At 38.4% G+C, this 24,201-nt stretch overlaps 1 long non-coding RNA gene across 1 annotated transcript; it reads left to right on the top strand.

Moving 5' to 3' along the window:
* The first annotated feature begins 2,980 nt into the window (after window positions 1–2,980).
* On the top strand, window positions 2,981–22,669 carry LOC148678016 (uncharacterized). The gene is made up of 2 exons (XR_015936065.1): window positions 2,981–3,044; window positions 20,624–22,669. It is a non-coding gene; the product is annotated as an uncharacterized LOC148678016 (long non-coding RNA).
* The last annotated feature ends 1,532 nt before the right edge of the window (window positions 22,670–24,201 follow it).

Here is a 24,201-nt window from a genome sequence, read left to right as displayed (position 1 = left end):
CAATATAAACATAAAGCCTATAATAGACAGCATGCACCCAACACGTTCACAAACCATTATTAACACAGACTGGCAATAAAATGAATAACAGTGGGGTCTGATAGACTAACAAGGAGCCGTGAAAAAATGTCAAAATGAAAGGGCAGAATTTCTGCACTCCACAGCCTCCTGGTAGGTGCTTTTATGAAACCTAGAAGTCCTTGTCTTGACAGACCTAAGCCGCTTACCAGAGAGAAGGGAAGTAAACAGAGGTTGGGAGGGTGGGAAGGGTTGGGGAAGATTGGTCAGTATCTCTGGAGACAGTTCATTCTGTATACAGTCAGCTTTTCCAGGCACTGGTTAAGAACTGCTGCATGATGGAGATTTTCACATTTCAAGATGAAGTTGAGACCTATGACGTCCTTAAAAGTTCTCACATAGTAAAAGATTTCAGTTTTGTAACTCCACACCTGTCAATGTGTCAATACAGCAAAAATACAGGTCTATTTTACCTTCCACATAAATCTCAACCCCATCTGGAAATTCCCTCCCCCTCATATATGGCATGCTTTGCAACTTATTGGACAGAAGTCTCTCTCTGATACGTCTCTCTCCATATTGTCTATATTGAAATAGGAATTATCTGTTAATCTTTTGTGGTCCATCTGACATGTCCATCTGTTGTACAGTTCATTATCTAAATAAACAGCCTGCTTGGTATCATTTCTCCTTCATGAGGATGTCTCTATACTGTCTGTACTGAAACATGGACACCTGTAGCATTTTGGAGTTGGGTTTCACGACCTTTATCACAATATGCTCTGATTGACCTTATATGTCTTCCACTAGGCCTGTCGATGTTTCAAGTGGTTTGGAATCATTACTTCATCCAGAAAGTCTGGGATACATTTTGAGATACATTCTGGGTGGTGGCAACATAGAGCTGCACACAGCTAGATCCAACACTGCTGCTTCTGTTAATCATTTTATTGCTAATAAGTCACTAAATTGGTTGTCTCTGCATGCTTTGTTGTTTTCAAGTGACAAGGACATTTGTCTGATGATTTGCTGTGGATATAGTGATGAAATTAAACAGTGGAGAGGGATCGGAAGCGGGCATAAATTGTACATACTCATCATGCTCTCAGTCATTTCTCTGGTTAAACATATAGGAAACCTGCTGTGTAATGCAAAATAGCAATAACTATGTTAGTTTATATTATCGTGGAGTATCTGACATAGAATATCCCTAACAAATGCTGATTAATATAGAATATGAACCACACTTTCAGATATTCTTAAATGTGACATATGCATAGCCAATTAAATCAGTCTTTCCTGAGCTCCAGAACAAAAGCTTATCAGTCCTTTGATTGTGTCCCCAAAGAACTCAATTCTATTAATGTTTAGGATGAGAAGGAACTCTTCATCGTTGTGCAGTTGTACTGTTTGCTTCCTAAAACAACAAACTGATCTATTAATTGGATTAGAGACTTTACTATGAACCTGTTTTATGAAGTAACAACTTTTTCTTCAAAGATAAAGTTTTTCTTTTTCATCTAAAATCACAGATTGTGCATTATGAATTCTTCAAAATATTAGGACTGAAAAGGCATCACGTCTCTACAATTGAAGACTGACCAAATGCAAGGCTGGTCTTTTTCATCTGAAAGATTAAATAAAAAGGATTTGAGAACCCAAAGGATCTTATTTCTTATTATATTTTAATTCCGAGGCTTATCAGAGCTTTGCTTATATTCTCAGCTGAAATGCTTGTAGGCATTAAAATGTAAAGCTTTCTCAGCATTCACACTTCTTATGCAGGTGAAGTTCAGTGTTATTTCTAACCCATCCAATTCCCCATCATCTATGCCTAAAATTAAATTGTATGTGTTGTTTCTGTTTTACCATTTTTGGAGAATCCAATTTGATTAAGCTATTCATTAATAAAGATAATCCTTCTCTAATGAGTGCAGGAAATTGGGCTAATTGGCTGCAGCGTGTCTCAGCGTCTGATTAAACATGGTGTTTAGGTATTTAGTTAAAGAAGAATAAAATCTTTCAGGTCTGTACAATAGTGGCACTGCTTAGTCTTTATTACTGCAAAGTTAAGAACAACGCCAACACCAGAGGACAGATGATCAAAGTCCAACAGTGACATCAAAGTGACAAATTATTTGTCATATGCCAAATATAAATATAACCAAAAACATTTAGAAGAAACAAATGACGCAAAAAAATCGAACAAAGAGCTTTTGTACTCTTACCCTTTTACAAAAGGTGTCATAATTGTCTCTCGTTAGAACACAATGACCCATACTGCAGTCAAGGTACAGTATAATTTCACTTAATAAAACAACAAAATGCTGACCAAACTACAGGTGTGCCCCCCAAAACATCATTTGGAACCTGTCCCTGGATGAGAACCTGCTGGGTGAAAAGTGAGACTAAAATAGATGTAGAACTCTTGTTAACTCCCAGAGATCACAAGACAGAAAATGAACTGGCAGTGCAATTGCATTTTTACATATTACAGTATCAAAAGGAATGGGGTTTAGTAACCACACCATTTATTTTCATTTGAAAGAGTTTTTATGACCTTTTTTAAAGTCACAAACAATAATGACTTGGTTGCCACGAGGGAAGCAGGGACAGCAACAACTCTAGATCCTGTGTCATGTAAAGGCCAGCTGTTAGAGTCGGATCCACCAGGGAATCCCCTGTTCTGCTCTTCCGGCTTCTTGGGCAGGAGGAACAGGGGAAGGTCCAGGGATTCTTCCTCCCTGACCTCCCCCATGGGAGAGGTGACTGTAATAATGTACTCACACTGCATATTTCGTCTGCGTGCTGTTCCTTGCAGCATTGTTTTATAAGCACCGGATAACAAAATCCACAACTCATTAATACTGCTTAAACATGAATTAATTACCTTAAAGGTTCGGGCTGAACTGAAACTTTGAATGTAATTTTGTTTGTTGCCTTTTCCTTTTTCTCCTCTGAAGGTAATTCATCACAGTTACCCACTGGGGGACTGCAGGGAAGCCCCGCTTGAGATAAATGTAAAGGTAGTATTGGGTTTATTATGTTCATGCATCTCCACAGCTCTGATGAAGATGAAAATGGGTACTGTCTTTTACAGTCCATTTTAGTTTTGTACAACATGTCACCCTTTTACACGTAACTCAGCACATCTGGTTGGTTATTTATGAAACAGGGCTAGTGGCTCTGAAACCATCCTTCGGATGGGAGGTAAAACTGAGTTTTGACTCTCTGTGGTCATTAAAAATCCCAAGGTATTTCCTGAAAAATGTTACACAGGTGTCCTTGCCCAATTAACAACAACGACAACAACTACATAATCAATATTATTACTATACTACTACTACTAATAATAACTGGATGACTTTGCTGCCTCATCCCTAAAACTGTTTACTTCCCAATTCTTTGCTTGACCTACTGTATCTACTTTCGCCTTTAGAGTAATAATTATTTTATATTTTAGTCAGCCGAATAAGAAATCTGCTGGCAAATACTATTTCAGCATAAAATATCCATGTATGCTGTCTATGCATCACATTTGCAGTGTTGAATCTTTTAGGAATTTACAAAATGTATGCAGGTAGCATTGAATATATTTCTCTTAATCACGAAGCAGAAATCCCTTAAGAAGGCAGTAATTCCAGATTAAAAAAGAGGTATGCAGTCAGAAAATAGATTTTGAAAATGAGAAGCCCTTTTCACTAGTTACAATGGTCATCCTTTACAAACTGCTGCCAAATTCACTCTAGTTCATTTAAAACCATAAGTTAAATACAGTAAATCCTCAGTTTAATGAATTAATAGGGGGAAGTGGTGTTATTGCCAAATGTCCATTAACTGAAGGAGTTATTCACACCACTTTATTATAAGAGAATAAACTGTACACTATACACTTGCTTTCTAGAGTCTGAGTTTTTAAACAATTGCAATCAACACAATCCATGAAAACTGTTGTTGTGCCTTTTTTAACCTAAATATACAAGTTCTTTATTTCACATGTAGTAAATATAATGTATAATTCATTAATTCATTAAAGATGGGAAGGATACGCCCACTGCACCCCTATAAGGTTGCCCTATACTTTGGCTATTGCAGGCAAAGTCTGGTATTTCTGATCTTACAGCCAAATTTCCCTTTTAGCACATTTTGTCCTGTTAAAGTCTGTTAAACTGAAATCTGTGAAACCAAGAGTTTACTGTAAAGAATAAGAGCAAAATATGGAAACAGATCTAACTGTAAAAGTTGCTAATGTAATGTATAATACTTCTGTAAAATTGGACAACATGGTGGCACAGTAGTTAGCAGTTAGCATTGCAACCTTGCAGTTCTTTTATCCTGGTTTCAGTTCCTGGAGTGCTTTCTGTGTGAAATTTGCATGTTCTCCTTGTGTTAACGTGGGCTTCTTCCAGGTGCTCAGGTGTCCTCCCAGAGACACACTGGTAAGTTATTTGACTTCAGTAAAATTGGCCCTGCCTTGAGTGTGTGTGTTTGTGTCTCTGTGTGCCCTGAGATGGACTGGCGTCCCATCCAGGGTGTATCCCGCCGTGTTTGTCAGGCCTTGTACTCCTAGAGGGCACTCTACTTCTGTCCTGTTCCTAGTTCCCTGTGATTATTTATGTCCTTCCGGTGTGTAGCCTATTTACTTCCTGTGTCTGCTCTGCTCCTGGCTCAGCATTGAGGGTTCGGACGTCTTGAGAACCACCTAGCACCAGGTCGTCTTCTCTGCGGCCTGAGGGCAAAGGTTTCTATCTGACATCGTCTGACCCCCTGAGCCTGGGCTAACCCACGCATAGGGTATTGCTCTCCTGGCCATTCCACTGCTTGCCCTTCCAACATCCGTAACAGTGTCCAATGCCTCCTGGTATAAGCTCTGGGCCACTGTGACCCTGAATTGGATAAGTGGTTATTGAAAATGTTGTGATTTCTGTATAATTATACAGAACAGATACATGCACTTTCAAGGACAGTCACAACCCCAGTCAACATCATGTGTCGATGTGTGTTTTCATGAATGGACTCGCATACTGCAGCACAGAATACAAAAGGACATGATATAAGAATATATTGAAAGACAAACACAGTATCACAGAGTGAGAAAAGGAGTGTGGGGCCACAGGTGTCAAAGACTATTTTGACTTTAAGTTTCAATCGAATGTCCAGTCTCTTCGTAAGAGTGGTGCATTTGTCTTTCCTTCTTCTTGAGCCTCCCATTGATCTAAGGTCCTCCTTGTGCAGACATTCTTTAATAACCACACAAATCAGAGATGATTGTGGCATTGAGAAACACATCTAACTGGGCCTCAGATAGAGAGGTGGGGTGCTCTAGAACAGGGTATGAATATGCAGTGTATTGTTACACCTGGCCATCTGCATAGAACTAGTTCCTCAACAATCTCCAAGGATTTAGCTTTGCTCACACCCAGAACCTCAAATGGACACTTTCACCCCTGACAAAGAGTCCCGAGCTCTGGTAAGGTGGCCTTCAAAAATCAAAAAAGAAAGACAGAAGAAACTGGACGAAACACAGTTTGCACCGCAACATGATGACCCTTCCACTAGAACCCTCTTTCCTGACTGCCTCATCTCATATTGCTGACCACCTAATCTGTGCAAACTTTTGTTCGGAGCTCTCTTAACTGCCTACAGATGACTGCCATCCACATCAAGCACTTTCCCCTCCAACAGAATCATCTGCTTCATCTGCAAATACAGTATATATCCAATACAATGTATATTCAAAGCCTCCCTGGACAATTCAGTGTCACCCAGAGGACATTATTTATTTTCAGCAACCTTGTTCACTGGCAGAAAATGCCCAGCTATTTACATTGGTGAGATAACAAGAAGACTGGCAGACCTTTTAGTGAACATTTCAGAGCTGTGAAGATCAAAGATTGCTCCAAACCCATAGTTTCCCATTTCACCTTTAAAGGGAAACCTCTCTCCATCTGCATCCTCACAGGGGGGTTTCAGAACTCCTATAGCAGAAAGGCATCCAAAACCAAAATTAACTTGAATCTAGGATCACCTTCTAAAGGCTCTCTATTCATTTGTAGATTTTGGCTTTGCCAAAATTTGTGTGTTTCGGAAAGAACTCATGTAGTGTAGCACAGAATATAAAAAAAATAGTTAAGAGAAACCCAGTGTATTGTGGACGGCTGCTTCTTGATTTGTTATTTTAATAAGGAGGAGTGAAACATTTTCAGCCATTAGAAAAGTCCTATAGTGAGGGGATGACTTAGATTATGGAGTGCTCACAAGTATACGCACAGGTTATAAGCACAGCAGAGTCAGAGAAAGTCTGCTGATCAGGAAAAAGATAAGCAGGAACCATCAAGCTCAGTAAATTAGAGCGGTATCCATGACCAGTATTATGGTGGCTTAGTAAGTTAGAAAATAAAGAAGCAGGGGTTAACTCCATGCTTAAAAGTAGAAATAAATAAATAAAAAAACAGTTTCAGATGTATCCACATCTGAGCCATCTGAAGAAGGCTTCCTTGACTGAAATGCTGTATTTTGCAGTCTACTTTCAGTATGAATTAACCTCTACTTGTTCCTTTGGATCTCGCACGCCGACGCAATTCCCCATTTGAACCTTCAGGCTTGAAAATGTGTTCAATGTGAGCAAACACAGCTTACTTTAGACGTGATGCTTTTTTCTCACAACTATAAACAGGAAATGTAAACAAATTAAAAGTCAACCGAGGAGTTTCAAAACTTTTGTGTAAAACATAACAACATTTATCTCTGAAAACATGTGTTATTTTGTTGTCAAATATAGCCTAATAATTTTTTTCAAAAACATTTCAATTATTTTCTCAGATTTATGTGGATAAATTGTCTTTAAATTGACTTTAACTTTTTTTGAGAAACAGTGAAACACTCTCCCTTTTTGCCAAAAGAAGCTAGTCAACTTTTAATGGCTTTGCTAATTTTGTTGGACATCAGCTGAAACAGTTTAAAAATGTTAGTATACCAATTAACATAACTAATCTCACAACTGTTCAAATTTATATAATACGCTTGGGGTAATTTTAAGTTATTTGTGTTAAGTGTTTAATTCTTTTCTGAGCGTTGGAATGCTTCTTGCTTCATGCACAGAGACATGGTTTAATTGATTCCCTCTGGGCAAAGGAAATGTATTCAAATTATGAAGCTGGAAATTTCACAGACTTCATGCTTCAAGAGAAACTTGAATGTAGTTACTCAACTTACATGTCAAGCCATGTGATGCCTTAGCTACTTATATTCCCGACAAAGCATTACATCTTAAGATCTTTTGTAAAGAAGGAATCATTCTAGCATTAACTTGCAAGAAAAACTTTATCCAAAACTTTTCCTACTTACTGCTTTACTATCCTCACATGTTAAAGTGATTCCTGTTTTTTTTTGGGGCACATTTTTCTACATAAGCAAGGTGTTTTATTTCAAGTTTACAATACATATTCTGCAGCCAGTATTTGAAACGTCATTTTCAATTTCCTTCTGTGCTATTTTTCTGGTTTCTATGGGAACTGCTCGGGGAAAACGGGTCAAGCATATACTGTACATGGTCATCAGGGCGAGTATACACCAGGAAACCCGAACTGGCTTTTTGGCTGCAGAAATGTTACCTTTTTTCATTTTTCTGTTTTAGCATTATTCAGAATGGGGAATCTGGTTTCTTGCATACAGCTGCCTCACCCAGTTTTCAAAAACTAATGAAAAGTTTCACGAGCTTAAAAATACCCTTTTCATGTAGGCTGATATATTATTGCAATTTGTTTTCATGCCCTAAGGACAGCTATTAAATCTGTCAAGTGAAACAAATCATGCTGGACAACAATGCAGTAGGAGAATACACTATTTTTGACAACTCATTTACTAAATGATGTAGATAGTTTAAATATAAGCACACTTCTTGGCTGCTCTTCCCAGCTAACAGTTATCTGACACGGTGAAAGCAGGATGTGATTTAGAATACCACGTTAATTTGGGATTAGTGCTCAATATGGCGTGTATGTTCATGAATATGTATGTGGAATTATGACATTTTCCTCACACAATTAGATCTGAATTGGAAGCACAATGCTTCTGTTAATTTGCACATTATACAATAGGATCAGGCTTTGCAAGGAAAGCTATTTTGCGGTGACGTCCACGGATATTGTGCAGAATGACCTTGTAAATTGGGTTTAAAGCAGAAGTAAAAAAAACAGATTTGAAGCTAGATATTTATAAAAAAAAGCTTTCTAGTTAATGATTAAAAAACAAAGTGTGCTGTTCTCTTACGGAGATGGTCTCTCAGCAGCAAAATAAACACAAACATGTTTCATCGGGGAGTCCTGCCACTGGAGGTGGGAGCACAGTGGTCAGGGCTCAATCTCTTGACAGAGCGGGCACTTGGAACAGGAACTTAATGACTGTCCTGCTGAAGTAAATGTTCCTGGCTAGCTAGTTTTAAAGCTCTGGCACCCTTCTGTGAATCAGAATCAGTGTTTTGGAAACAAGCCAGTGCAGCAGTAATAAACAAGAGGCCAACTGCTTGTTGCTGTCTGTTGGCGTCATTTTTCTCATGGACATGTTTACTAATTGAGTGCTGTAGGGCAATAATAAGCCACATCTGAAAACATGGACCACAGTATGAGCTCTTTAAAAATTTGCCCCTGAAAACTCAGTGTTTCACGGCACAGAAAACATACCATGAAAAGGAACTTAAAAGTGGCATGATCAGGTGTGTTGAGAAAAAGTAAACAACCTTAATTTTAATACTTTCACAAATGCAATACCTAAGATTAAGTGCTTTCATTTCTAGTGGTTTATTTTAAAGCAGGAAAAAGTTCAACCTCATTTCATGTATATACTGTACTAACAAAGGAAAGTACTTCTGATTTATTCATGATTTGCTCTTTAGTGTTAAAACAATATGGATGTTGCAAAAGAGTTTTGGACCTTAGTGCAATTAAAACTGGAAAACTGGATGTTTTGTTTTCTAAAAGTCTTGACCTCAGGTTCATGCCTTGTTCAGAGAAAGGTGAAAACAAAATTGTACAACTTTACCACTTCATAAGTATTTTGTCAATTTGTTTGCATTGCAATCTAAAAGCCCTTTAGAACTTAAAATCATTTGAGCTCTGTAAACAGTGTTTTAATGTGGAGAAAAATGTTCTACATTGTGTTGACAATTTATGGCACATAGTGTGATAATTTTAAGAAATGAGCATGAGATTACAATGTGTTTCTTCCACCATCCAGCCTTGATAGCTTTTGATGCGACAGAACGGTGAATACACAAGTGGTCTTAGTAATAATCACACTATCAAGATTGAGAGATTACTAATGCAGCTAATTATGCATTCTCATTCCTCTCTGTTATTTATAACACCTCTCTCTTTGCATTTCTCTGCCTCTTTTCAACTGCAGTGACTATACTTTTGTTATCCTCTGAGGGTCTTTCAGGATCCACTCCCCGAGCTTTGAACATAAAAGGAGAGAAAAAAAATCTGTGGCTTTTCTTTTGCGTCCATAACTGTGACTGTATCTTTCTTGGGTGTGTGTATATTTGTGCTAGGGGTTGTTATCAAGTATCTTTTCATCTTTGCAGTCTTGAGCAGATGGGTTTAGTTTTTTTGCCTTTTCAATAAAATGGCACTGATATCCTTTCCCCTTATGCATTCAAACCTTTCAGCTCATCTCACTACCCCCACTCCAGCAGCCTCCTCATGTTCCTGTAAGGTCTTGAAAAAACTGCATATGTAGGTGTCTCTGGTGACTAACACTAGTATTTGGGCAGTGACACAGATGTTGTGTATAAAATGGAAATCAAAGTCATGTCGGGCTAGCTGTTTTCAAGCTGCTGATTAAGGAGCCTTCAAGTCTTTCATTTGTTTTTATTGTGCATTTTACGGTCATGCAAGTGGTATAAATACAGCACTTGTAATGTATTCATGTAATTATGCTATTAATGGCTAAGACACAAAAAACACACACTCCAAAATACAGTACTTTGTTCAAATTGTTGCCCAAATTATTCTAGTACACACAATAAAAAAGGACAGAATTATGTGTATTTCAAGACCACAAAGTTTTCAACCTGCAGTGCTCTAAAATAGGGTTTACAACTGTGTTTCTCATATGCTTTCAGGGATACCTGTTGTACTTTAATGTACAGTATGTATTTATCAGAACAAGTCATTATCTGGTCATTTCATGTAGACAAGCATACAGTAGATGATGACAGTTACATTATACAGATAGATCCCAAATCCAAATAAATAAATCCATGCATCAAAAACAAAGTGTAAAGAGCCACACTGACCTGCACACAACTTTACTCTTTATTTTCCTGTTGCTTTGATGATAAATAAGCTAGTTTCTACTAGATTATAAAACGAATGATCTTATACAGTATGTAATTTGGTTAAGTTTAAAAATCCACTTTGTTTTTATAATTTAGGTGAATCCAGTCCCTATAAAAATAGGTTGCACATTTTTCATTTATATTTAATTTTTTTTGCCAAGTCTGAGCAGGTCTGGACTTTAAAGCCTTCTTGATTTGTGTTCCACTTTACATCTAGATCACGTAATGTAACTTATGAATTTCCTAAGTACATCAATCTAACTTTATTCCAGGAATTTATTTTTGAAAAGAACCTATAAAATTTAGAATACTTTGACAGAAGGGAAATTGATTTTTCGATCCTGGCTTTCCACCTGTGAATGACAAGCTCTGTTTTCAGAGTTGCAATAATAAAAGTAAATTAAATACTCATTCTCTGTTTTTATGTGTTCAATTGCAATTTATATGAAAAGCAGTAAGGTGGCATTCCTTGAAATATGTTAGCAGAAAATCAAAGAGATAAAGCTTTTATCCCAGGAGAGAAAAAAAATCCCTTGGTTTTAGAATTAACATACCATAGCTGTTACAAATTTGTGCATATGTTCTTCAGTGGGTGGACTAACATAACTGAAGTTGAGTTAAATGAATATTTATAAGTGATTAAGCATTTAAAAAGTTCTAAAAGCTTTTAGTGATGATAAATCTTTAAATACTCAGCCTACGAAATGAAGTAGTGTTAACAATATGGTCTCAATAAAATAAATGTTTGTTAATAACTGCTGATTTGTGACTGTATTATATACAGTACACCTAATATGTACCATTCAATAGGATGATCTACTTTCAATTGCACGTACTGTAAATACTATGGCAAAATATGATTGATAAACTAGTTTCAGAGTGTCACGACTATAGTCCCCCCTCCTTAAGGGTGCTCCAGCCCTTTCACTAAAGACTTCATTCTCTGCACCTGTTTCCCATTCCCTGCCCACCTTAAAAGCCAGGCGCTGACGCTCTTCCGGGCTCTGCATCTGATTTCCATATCGTGCGAGTCCGGGACCAGGAAGCGCCTGGTCCCGTTAAGGTTTTAACCTCCGTTCCCGTTCCTGTTTCCCGTCCGCCGGTTCCGACCCGGCCTTCGTGGTTTTTAATTCCGAGTTCTGATGGATCTCCTGGTTTTGGACTTACCTTCGTGTTTTGGATACTCTATGGATTATTCTTTGGGATTGTTCGCCTCGGCCACACCTCCCCCGTGCACCAGCGCACCTTGGACACGCCCCCCTGTCTTCAGCCCTGTTTTCCTGCATGACGTTTCCCCAGTGTTCCCCCACTCCGTCGGACTGTGTCGTCCGCATAGGGTCCGGAAAGAACTGTTCGTTACACAGAGACTTTTTTCTTTTACTCTGGTCAGAGTTCTAAAGAAGGAGCAGCTTTGAGATGTTTTAGAACAAAGCCACAAAAACTGTCAATCTTGTTTCATTTGTACTAGTGCTTGAATCTTCTTCTAGAGCATACCTTATGCCTTAACCCTCTAAAGCTCTTTGCACTAAAATCACTTTCGTTTAAAAAAATGACTTCAAGTAAAAAACAAATCTCACAAAAGATGAATTACCTCAACATTCTGCTAGGCTCTAAAAAGTCAACTTCATGCTCTACTGATCTAGTTATACACCTGGAATCAACATGTTTCTAAAGCTTCAAATGTATTATTACATGTTGGCTTGTTGCTATATGTTATTTTATAATTTGACCTTATATTTTTCTGTAAAATTAGATTATAAATTATTAGTAAATAGGGTCATTGTTAAGGCAGTGATGGACTGAATAGAGCCTGCAGATATTACTGATTAGCTGCAAGCTAAAAGCAATAAAATCAATAAATATGGACAATTTCATTATATTTAATTTGCAGTAGGAATAATAAAAAATAAAGATTTGTGCAAGAAACCATGCTTCTTTCAAAGTTCTTCTTTTGTGTTTCATCGAACTGTGACCTGGTATTTGGAAAAATCTTTAAGTGCCCAACACTTAAAGAGCAGGATTTAACCAAGAGAATTTTATGTATTGAATCATTGAATATTAATACAGTCCTTTGCCAGAGCCAGGTCTTCTCTGTTTGGCAAACTGGGATACCAGCAGCTCTGAGAACAAGTGCCTGGGTGCTCCTCAGCTCTAGATGTCTGAGCCTAGTCACAGCTTCAGAGGGATCCTTCTTATTCAGAATTTCCTAGTGACAGAGCTCTTTTTTCCACAAGCACCTGGTGATTTGCCTGACTGGAGGAATATCTCTCTTGCTTATATCCTTGTAATTACCTTGACAAAGCAATCCAGTCAATTCATTGGACAGCCTTAGAACGAAGTCTTCTTTTTTTTTGAAGGCAATAAAATAAGAAATACTTTCCTTTTTGCTACATGGATGTTACGCCAAGCCCCCGGAGGACTTGTCATTCCACCTCGCATAACAGCATGGTTCCCAATTAGCCCACTTACATCAGCCTATTTAATGCTGCTTCACACTCTCCCCTGTGCTCAGTATTAGGTTTTCCTGGTTAGCGTTACCTCGACTTCTTGCAATTTATTACTTCTTGGTTTTTGGCTTCCTGACCCTCGTTTGTTCTCCGTCTACGTCTCCTGCTTTTGTTTTGGTACTTTGGTTATCATTCTGGCTTTGACTCTCGGCTTCCTCACGGCTTCCGGGCCCACTTCTGATTTTGTACTTTTGCACCGGTTTGTTTACCTTTGGCTTTCGGACCTCGGACTGTTACATCAACTACGCCTCTGGAGTTCATCCTGGTTTTTCTACATAACTTCCTCATTAATGTTTCCTGACAATGGGGCCTTTGCCTCCATCCAATAAATTATAATACTAGACTAGAATATACTTTGCACTGCCAACATCTTTATTAGAAACTGGCCACCATTTTTGCTATTTACTGTATGTGTCACAGAGATACAAAAGTGGATGTGGGGCAGTGGCTTGGAGACTATATTTTAAGTATGCATACAGTGGCCATTGTTTTTTTGTCAGGGTTGGGTGTGTTGTTTGTCTCTGCTTATCTTTAACTAATGCCTCCAAGTCTTGGAAAGACCCTGTTTGTAGCGGCGAGACAGGGGTTAGCCCAGGCTCAGCTGTTCAGGAATGCCGTATAGAAACCTATGCCCTCAGGCCACGGACAGGAGCAACCTGGTGCTAGGCGGGTCTCAGGACATCCAAACGTCAATGCCGAGCGATGAGCAGAGCAGAAGCAGGAAGTAAATAGGCAACACAACAAGACACACCAGAAAGACATGAATAATCACAGGGAACTAGGAACAGGACAGAAGTAGAGCACCCTCTAGGTGTACTGGGCGTGACAGAAAAGGATGCTATTATGCAACTGAAGAACTAAGCAGAGTTTTGTCTCATTCATCAGTGTGGTGGATAGAGGTACGTCAGGACAGCAGAACATGAGCTGATTCAGGAGAATGTGGTGCTACTGTTTTTTTCTGGACTGCTAGTTTGGTTTCTAGTGACTATGAAGCTCATACATTTGTGGGTGTGTCCCTTGCGGAGAGTTTTTTTCTCCTGTTTGTTTTAGTCATCTTTTATTGTAAAGGAACAAGTAATAGGTGTATTCCATGCTGAAAAGAGAAGAAAGAAAACACAACATTTCAGCCGTAGAGCCTTCTTCAGGCCGAAAAGTTGTGTTTTACTTTCTTCTCTTTTCAGCATGGAATTAACCTATTACTTGTTCCTTTGCAGACTACGCATACTGACGCAGCTGCCCACTTGAACTATCTTTTATTGTAGTTATTAGAGGAATAAAAACTGCAATTATGTAGTATTACTATGTTGTGGTGGTTCTGTGGGTTACGACCTGTTGCAGGAAGAAGGGTCTTAGCACGTTAAAGTTGCAAAGTGGTTTAGCTGGCTACAGTTCCTGCATAATGGGGTCAGTATACTGTACATCTGTCACAGTATACTACTCTGAGAGTGGGTACTTTAACCTAATATGCAACAATTTGTTTTTAATTTTAACAAATTTAATAGCAGCAAATCAGTAGTTGGAAAGCAATTTATAATTCATCTGTAGATTTAATAGTTGATTGAATTACGTTTATTTGAACAACTGTTAATTACAAACTACCAATGAAAACAAACACAATATTTATAGTCTTTAATAAAATAGTGATGCTGAATATAGTCACTGGCCTCCATTAGATCACATGCTGCTCTTTATTGATAAATGTTGTCAGTTTCATTAATACAAAACCAGGTATCTTTTTGCCTGTTAAGGCATACTCTTTCACTCACTTGTTTCATCTCTATCAGCTACAGTATATTGTGAGTAGGTGACTTTTTCCCATGACTTTTTGACCATCCCATGACTTTTCACCATGACCTTTCCCTTCCCAACAAAAGCAAATTGCACATTACTGTGGAACAGGATAAACTGTTATTGAACTGCTTGATGCTTTTATATTGAAATGAAAAATGCAATTATTAACAAGTGAAGTCAAATGTGGATGAACATTCCCTCACTTGATATAATTGTATTCTGGACTTCGTCTTGGTGTCATTTACATGGAGCTCTCCACTGCTCCACTGTTTGGTGCTGGAGGGGGGACAGTGGAGGTTTGGAGTGTCGCTGCTGATGCAGTCAAAGCCTTATTGCCTGGGGTTTCTACTATCGCCGTCTGACTTTATTTTAGTAGTCCTGTGGTAGAAACTTGTTGGGGTGTACCAATGCGGCTGACTCAAGATGGGAGAGGGATTTTTTGGGGTTGGGGGTTTGTTGTTTATTTTGGAAATCTAAAAAAATAAAATAAAACAATTTTTCACAATTTCTTTTCATCTTTTCTACTTTTTAGACTTGAAAAAAGTAAAAAAAAAACTATATATATAATTAATCATTCTTTTTGTCACTGTACAGTATATTGGTAGTAACACCTTTGAAGTTCTGATTCCCCTTTGTAAAACCAGAACATTTTATTTTTCCTTTTTCATTTTTTAAAATTTCAAATAAGGTTCGACACTGATTAAAAATCACACTGAAGCGCATTCATTATTCCCTTCCAACGTTTTTTTCTTAAGCATTTAAGAAACTAAAATATGCAAATGTTGGCATATTGTCATCCCTGCATTTTAAAATAATTACACTTAAACTTTGCAGCCTGTCAGTTTTAAATGTAAGCCTATTTGAAGTATTCTGCATGAATAGCAATTAATAAAATTATCTGATCTCATGCATGAAATTGTTGATAGTAAAAGGCACATATCAGCAGGAGAGGGGAAACTGATTAATCAGGAATCAGTGAAGTTCCAAATCTTACAGAAGAACAAAGAGATGATGTCTGAACAGTATGGGTAATGCCTGATATGAAAGGACAGTGCCACATGCAAGGATATATATATATATTTAATAAACGGGATATACACATTAATATCGTGAGGCATTAAAAATGCAACAAATGAGTTTTGGAACCAACAACATTTGCTGGGCTTTTGCTTTGCATGTGTGTGATTCTGAACTATATCTTTACAGTGTAAATTTATTTTTGCAGAGAATTCAAAAATGTTCAAATGTCTTTTCCCTCAGACATTTCAGCAATCTATTTCCATAAGTCAAATTTTCCTTATTAGGTATACTTTTCAGCACTAGTTGAAGTAAGTTGAAATAAGCTGTGTCCTCATTTAAATGCATTCTGCTATTCTTCCACTTCTGATTTAATTCTTGGCTCCCAGATGCATTGAATCCAATTAACATTACTTTCATTATGTGGTTCATGTTAGGCACAAAAAAAGCTTCATCATTAAGGGTTGCTTTATAGTGGAGGTGGAGTTCATGTTTTCAAACTTCTGGCTTCCTTTGAAATTTGGAAGGAAGGTTTCTGACTTCCAGATTTAATTTATATACAATTCTTCCCAAGCAACAAGCTCACGTTATAAACTTGAGACCTAGAGTTATATAAAATATGACCCTGATTTCAATGTCAGGATGGGGCAGTGATCTTCAAAATACATTGTTTTACCTCAGGCCCAAGCACCTCAGGGCTGAGATACCTCTGTAATCTGATTCAAACCCCATGTTGATACAGGTAGCCCTATAGGCTACAGCTTTTAATGTAAATCAGAAGATAATATGACATTGATTGAAGACAGCCTACACAGACTCACTGTCTTCAAAGACCACAAAGGTCCTGCTTTGAATGTATTACTAGTGGGGAAGTTGTGAAAGTTAGTATTTAATTGGAAGCACTGAGCTGCACTCCAACTTCTTCTTCTCTTGTGTGTTCCTAACTGAGTTTAATGAACTGACGTTTTTAGTTGATAAATAATGTTTTTTCCCTTTTTATTTGAACACATTCTGTGTGTAAAGTTACTTGTACAGGAAGCGAGGCTATTCAACTTCAAAACCAGGTTGTCAGGTTAGCGTATTAATTAGCATGGCATGGCACATCAGTGCAGAAAAGGATTGTGTTAACACGCCTTCTGTGTTGCACCTGCCACTCTCTGCAGTCATCAGGTTTTTATACTGTACAAGAAAAACGACAGCACTCAATGGAGTAGGCACAAGAATCCCTCTAGGACAGCTTAATACTAACAGTACTGAATTTCGAAAAATATTTAGTGCTATCATGCTTATTTTTATTGATGTGCATATGTTGTAGAAGTAGAAATACTGAAGATGAAAAAATTACAGATTGCCAAGGGAATATCAAAAGAGTGTCTTGACACTTTAATAATAATCTGCATAGAGCTGCACGATGGGAAAGTGTATTTAACTGAGACCAGGAGACAGTTCTTTACCCAGTAGGTTGTGAGAGTATGGCACAGGCTACCCAGCCACGCTGTTGAGGCTGATACCCCGGGTTCTTTTAATAAACTGCTGGATGAGATCCTTGGATCAATTACCTACTAATTACCAAATGGGCCAGATGGACTGAATAGACGCCTCTCAGTTGTAAACTTTCTTATAATCTTATGTTATTATCTTACAGTCCCTAGATTGACCCTTTCAAAAAACAGACTGGAAAATATCTCCAAAGGCTGTACAATTTGCTAATTTCCTAACAACACCCACAAGCACAAATTAGTTTTATCAAATAAGCTACAATATGTGGGATATCCACATTGTACATTGATATAGAAGTAAATATAATCCCACATGCCCTTTGTTCTTTAATGCTGCATAAAGACAAACCTTCATTATTTTTTCCTAGCAGGTAATTATTTTTGGCTGCCAACTGTCTCTTGGTGGATTATTCAATAATTTCACACAAACCTAAGGTACATTGCTGGAAGTTTATTGACATAGCCTACAGTTGTATTAATAAAACCTAATATTAAAAAGATTTACCAGCATAATTTTGCATACTTAAACATAGTCTTCTATCTGGGATTTCAGCAATATTAAAACAATTCACTTCAAAGTTACTAATCTTTCAAAACCACGCCAGCCCACTTCAATGTTTTCATTCTTCAAACCTATCTTAGTACTGTATATGTGATTAGTACTACTCCTGTTTATGTACACTTTATTATAAAAATGATAAAAATGGTTAGAGTACACAAAACAGAAATTTCCTATTAAGACGTTTTAACAGCAGTACTTGTACAAGCAGTCGTTTACAGCTACTGTATCTCCTCTTTTGGGGAAAATCAGAAAGTGACTGACCACACTCACACCTGCATTATATTCAACCAAACCAAAAATGCACAAAGCTTTGCAAAAGGGCAGATACACAGCAGAGTTTTAATATGTTTTGTGAGAACAGAAATTTATGTGAGGGTCCTTCATAGGAATCTAGGTTGTGCTACTGTACTTGTTCCCCGTTTCCATCGTCATACTTGACCTGTTCCTGGCCATGTGATAATCATGCCGGCTCCTTGCCACGGGGTGATTTGTCAAGCTGAACCAGTGCATGAGCTTACGCCCCAGCGAGACACCTGAGTCTGTCCTGGGTCACAGCAGGGTGTGGGCAGAACCAGACAAGAGTGGGTAACATGACAGAAGGCAGTAAGCAGTCAGCTGGAAGAAGGAAATCAGCAAAAAACAAAACCACAGGGTGGTCGTCTCTAATGTAAGATCTTAGCAAAAAGAAAAAGAAACTGCTTTAATATGAAATCTAGAGAGCCAGAGAGACACACTATTTGATACATCCTCGTAACTAACATTCATAGCAAGTTCCCTGGAATCTTTTTTCCCTACTATATTTCATTACAATGACGTTGACAATGACAATAACTAGAACTACTGCTTGTAGTTCTAGTTATTACTAAAATATAAAAAAAACAGCAACATAAATGACAAATGGGCTGATGTAGTGGTCAGCACTGCTGTCTCACCATATCTGAGCCCTGGCTTGAAATCTGGTATGGGACACTGTGTGGAGTCTGTATATATTTTTACACGTTCAGAAGAATAATGGAATAGTATAGAGGAATAACAATAAAGAAACTTTATATTATATAGAGTCCTTGACAGTAGCTTCTTAAAGAATTGTACAGTAAAAAAACAGTGATAAGAGATAAAATAATAAAATATATATTTTTTGCATTTGGAGTGTTGTAGAAAATGCAAAGACACAGACATCAATTAAGTAAAAGCCCTTCTGACCAAGTTTTTGAGTCTAGATTTGAAAGAGCTCAGGGAAGATGACTCTCTGATATCCCAGGGGCTAGAATTGCAGAGCTTTGGGGTATAGCAGGAGAAGGCCGTAACACACATATTATGACAAACAGGAGCCCATATTATGACAAAGAGGAGCAATTATTCTTTTTTCTTCTGCCTCCAATATTCATTCCTGTCCCAGGTGAGCCAGCAAACCTGTGGAGCCCATAGACATCTGGCTACCTTAGTATAAGAGCCAGGTACAGCCTCTACAATCAAAATCCTTACAAATCGTCAACACGTTAGGGTCAGTTGTCTGCACAACGGATCATGTTGGCATGTGGACATGTGAAATGTTCCTGTATCCACAGAAGTGCAATATGAGGGGAGTACACCTTCTTTACTTCCCTCAAAGTTCCCTACTATGGTGGAAAACTACAACTATTCACTGATCTCACAGAGCTAAACAGCCACCCACATGGATAAAGAATTATGTAACAGACTAGGAGTTCTAAAGGATTTGTGTGAGGGAGAGAATTTTAGAATTTCACATATTCATTGGAAACTGTTCTTTTCAAATGTTATTGGGGATGGTTGTGAGGTTCAGGAACTGCAGTAGAAAGGGTCAGTTGTTCTGCCTTTGAAGCCGGCATCACACTACATGACTTGACATGACTTCTAGTCGGAGAGCATGTCAAATTTAATGACAAATCAGTCTGATTTTCTCGTAGCGAGTTGCAGAGAGTCATAGTGGCTGTTAAGAGCGCTATGACTGAATCAGTGGGGGAGTCACACTACACAACTGACGGTAACGGGCACACGCTGCAGCTCTCTACAGCTCGCTGTGATTTTCTTGCGATTATGAAAATGATGATGTGTGACGCCGGCATAAGGGAAGTTTGGAGGAAGGGAGAGTTAAAAATCTACAAAAATAACCTGAGCTGTGTGAACAATAGCCATGCAAAAAGCTGTCACGAAGCGTTCTTTCAGGACCCTATGCAGACAACACAATCCAGGGGGGGAGTGAAGAAAACACGTGCAAGAAAAAGGCATGCAGGAGTCGGGAATGAAAACAGGGGGGTGTCCATGGTGAGCTGGTGTTCGGGGGAGGTGTGGCCTTGGCAAACAGTCCAAGGGAGTCCGAGGCAAATCCATGAATGAAGCAAATGTCCAAGACCTGGTAATCCATCCTGGCAGACAAACAGAGTTAAAAGCTGGAGTGGAATCTGGTGGAGGGTCGGGGGAATAAAAGGGGGTAACGGGACCAGACGCTCCCAAATCCCGGACTCAGTAGGTCAGGACGCTGCGATGAAGCCTATGCCATCGAGTTGCTCCTGGACTCGTGGGTAGGTGGGCTTCCAGGCGTCCATCTTCCAAAGCTGAGCCCCGATAGGTAGGAACTGAAGGCAGGTGCGGGAGATGAGTACTGAACAAGGAAGGACAGGAGTGTCCTTAAGAGGAGGGGTTTACGATCGTGACAAAAACTGCTTTTAGCATCTAAAATTACAAGCAATCATTGTGCTCCAATTCTATGTAGCATATTTCTTCAATGTTTACCCATCTAAGAGCTGAAGTGTATTATGACGAGTAGTATCTTACTATTCTAAATAGAGATATTCACACAAGCATACAATTCTGAAAGATTAGTTCTTTTCCAGAGTTAAAACTAACTTTTCTTTGATTTTTTTCACAGGTGTTCAAAGTGCTTTCACAGACAATCAAAAGAGACTGGGAATGAGACATCATGGAAGCAGAACAATCTTTGTATATCACTTTGTGTTCTGTGACTTTATCTTTTTTTAGTATGAGAAACTAAGTAGTTCATGCTGGTTAGATAAGACATTACAGCTTTTGTGCCTGTTTTCTGAATCTGAACTGACAGCCTGGCATACACTGAATATTGCAAAGAAAGGAGTTTGGAAAAATTATATACAGTACAGGATTGTGGGATACTATAGGTTCTTAATGACATCAATCATTTTTACAAAAAGAAGTCATACTTCTCTTTATCAGTTAAACTGATCATTTCACAGCACAATGAGCTAAATAAAAGATAAAAAACATATATACCATCAATGGCCTCCAGATAACATGGGCACAGTAAGATGTCAGTTCCTGTGTAGAATTATTATGAGGATTCAAAATCTAAACCATAGAAAGTGAAATCCTTCTCGCTACTTTTATAGTTAGGGATTTTTTTATCTCTTCATCTCCCCACCCCATCACATGCTCTGAGGTTTTTGTGCATGTCAGTTAACACAACCACTGCAAACGACAAGAAAGTGTCAGTTGCAAAAGTGGGGCAGGAAAAAAAGCTTTTGAAAAGGTAGATGCTCCCTGCAGGTTTCTGTGGGCTTAGCTGTAAGGCACGGTAACAGGCAACAGGATCTGCAAGGTAGAGGGCCAATGAGAAAGATTGAAATGAAGAGTTTTGCTATTATTTGGAAGGCTGTGCACTGAGCCATTTTTCTTTACTGAACTTTAGTTCAACTGTTCACGTAAATGCACAGTACTTTCAAAAACTGCTACAGAACAGAAATGCTAAAAAAATGTTTCACCTGACAATGTATTGTAAAATAACTGTTAAGCTAAGTAAAACAAATGACAATTTTATGAAAATTATTCACACCAGTCCATATTTATATAATAGTATGCTCTTTATTACATATAAATCTGAAAATGTTGAGTGTAACCGTAACCCTTTACCAGACTACAGGGAGAAATTCAAGATTTTAACCTACATGCATGAAAGTTCCAAATGTATACTGTACTACCATATTCATACAGGCTTGCAGCATTATTCTCAATACTTTTACAGCAATTAACAAATCATCATCAACTAAGTGATGATGAAATTCAGAAAAATAAAACTCAATAGTTAGCTTTATAGCTGCATTATTTTAGCCACTGATGCCTCTTTGCAATTAGTGCATCACTTTTTGCATCATATATACAGTACAAAGAGCAGAAAACTTGCTTTGGAATCTCTCGTAGCATGTTTACTTACATATGCAACAAAACCTGACACGGCTGATATAAGATACTGTAATCCCTTAAACCTTTAAAAATGCTAATCAAATTTCAAATGTACAAAATAAGCGTATCTTTGTATTTGCAAAATCTGAATTCTACAGTAGAACACAAATGGTAATGTATGATAAAATCACCAGATCCTGTTTCCAGGAGCCCTGTCCAGTGATAAACAGTATAAGGTAAAGTGAGTGCAAAAAGTCTTTAAACCTAAAGTTGGTACTTTTTGTAAGTAAAAGACAGCTAGACACCAGCATCATACTTTAAGCCTTCTTTGTATCAATCTGCCTGTAAACAAAAGATATTTATGGAATCTACCACATCTGTATTTCTCCTTACTCATTTATCCATGATCCATCCATCCATGTACAGACCTTTTTCCTTTATTACTGCAATGAATCAGTGCTACTTCATTTTCAAAAAACAGCTAGATGTCATTACAGAGGAGTAAACAGACCGCAGTGCGTCTGGACTAAGGCTATCTTGGAGAAACTGACAAGGCACAAATGAACATGACACTATTCGTTTTATTAACCACCAACAGAAACATGATCGTGTGTGATAGACAGCCATTTTGTTTTGTTTTCTTTATCAAAATTCATGAAGTCTGAACTCACAACCAAAAAACAATCTTTAAAGACTATCTAGGGAAATCATTATTTACTGAACTGCTGTGCATATTGTCTGGCTTAATAAATTGTACTTCATACCTCAGTATTTTATTTTTTACAACAGAAAAAGACAGAGAAGATGATGAACAGGTAAAGGCAGAGATAATGCCCATTACTTATCCACTAATACAGGGGTGCCCAACCAGTCGATCGCGATCTACCAGTCGATCTCTCGCAAGAGATAAATAAAAAATAAATGGGCTATTTGACTATTTACTTTTTTTTGATAACATAAAAATTTATTCAGATCTGTGCATGTAATGTCATACATTTTACTGCCTTTGTGTGTGTTGAACTCTTGTCGAATGGGTTGTAAAAGTCTCTTCCCTGAGTGCTGGCTGACACGGGGGATAAAAAGGTTACAGGAGCTCCGTAAATAAAGATTGTTGTGTGTGCTACCCAAGAATGTTCTCTTGGTTATTGCTGCATGAACCCCAAATTCGCTAAAGCGCATGGTGGAGCGAAACCGACTGGCCATGACAATTTGCCAACAATTTGATAAGTTTGATTGCCTTTTTGATAGTTGTAGTGTTTGAGCGAAAATGATGAAGCAAAGAGACGAAAACTTACTGTTAACACAAGGAATGTGAGCGTGGTGGGGGGCCGACCTGAGGCGGCAGAGGCGAGGGTGCATACCCACGTGAACCCCGGAGCATTACATTGGTGTCAGGAGTGGGGTGAGATAGCCCTTCGCCGAGGACGGTGAATTAAGCGGGGGAGAGTGTAACGCATACGGCCACCATTGGTTGTTCGAGCCAGCTTACTAGCGTGGTGACGTCACCGCCCTTCCCTGTGAATAGCAGGGACTGCAGCCACCGGGCTGACAGGAGATTTCCCTTTAGCTCAAGTGATTGGGTCCCTGTTGAGTGACGCCGAAGGCCCGAGTTTGAGTCCCTGGCGGTGGGGGGCTGACCTGAGGCGGCAGAGGTGAGGGTGCATACCCACGTGAACCCCATTTTAATCTCTGCCAGTTAATCTTCCAGTGGTATTATTTTTTGTACTATTGCATTCAAATCTGCAATGCTAGCATCTACGAAAAAGGGAAATGTCCAACATTTCAAAACTGCACACAAAACGTATGATGTGGACTTTCCCGCTAAAAGTGAGTTAGGGAAAAGAAAAGTGGAAAAATTTAAATCTCAACTACCAGCAGTCGGTTTTCACGAGGCCTAATAGTATTCGTAATTAGTATTAGAAGTAGTAATACAAGAAGGAAAGCGGCAATCATTGCATCGTTCCGTGTGAGCCACGTCCTTGCTAAACACAAAAAGTCATTCAGGGATCGAGAAATAATAAAAAAAGCATTTCCTGAGGCTGCTGACTTGCTGTTTGGAGATTTAAAAAACAAACATTTTTGACAGCTGTTACCTGAAATCAAAGAGTTTCTCAAGTCGTCTAAACATGGTGAATATGCCCAATTAGAGGATGACCACTGGCTTCTGGATTTAGCATTCCTCACAAACTTGACTGAACTGCTGAATGAGCTGAATGTCGAGCTGCAGGGACACAATAAAAATGTCATCGACATGATCAGCAGTGTGAGCAGTGTCAATATGTTAAATTTTTTTTT

The sequence above is a fragment of the Lepisosteus platostomus genome, chromosome 1 (genome assembly GCF_059453375.1).
Source record: "Lepisosteus platostomus isolate fLepPlt1 chromosome 1, fLepPlt1.hap1, whole genome shotgun sequence".
Classification (NCBI taxonomy): Eukaryota; Metazoa; Chordata; class Actinopteri; order Semionotiformes; family Lepisosteidae; genus Lepisosteus; species Lepisosteus platostomus.
Note: the sequence above shows the minus strand (reverse complement) of the source record. Positions and strands in the feature narration are given on the sequence as shown.